Consider the following 456-nt stretch of genomic DNA (forward strand, 5'->3'; position numbering starts at 1 on the left):
GCGGCAGGTGGGGGGGTCAGTGGGGCCGGGGGTCAGGGCAGGTCGGAGGGGGCAGCAGGAATGGGGGGGTCACACAGGGCAGGGGGGCAGCAGAGAGGCAGAGTTCCACGGGATCCGCGGTGGGGCTTGGCCGTCGTTAGGACGTGCGAGTCAGGGCAGGTCTGAGGGGGCAGGGGCCATGGCAGGTGTCACACAGGTCTGGGGGAGCAGCAAGGGCTCAGGATGGACCGTGGGGTTACGGGGTTCGGGGGGGCTGAAGGGGCAGCAGGCTCAAGGGCAGGTCAGACCTAGCTTTGGGATGGGGACAGGCCTGGGGGGCACTGGGGAGTAATGCACGTGTGGGGAAGAAGCAGAGGTTCAGAGTCCCGTGGGGTGCGGGGCTGGGCGTGGTGGGCACAAGGCGGGGTCAGAAGGGCCTGGAGGTCAGGGCAGGTCCGGGGGCGCAGGAGGAATGGA

This window comes from Passer montanus, unplaced genomic scaffold (assembly GCF_014805655.1).
Source record: "Passer montanus isolate IOZ18808 unplaced genomic scaffold, ASM1480565v1 scaffold148, whole genome shotgun sequence".
In the NCBI taxonomy this organism is placed as follows: domain Eukaryota; kingdom Metazoa; phylum Chordata; class Aves; order Passeriformes; family Passeridae; genus Passer; species Passer montanus.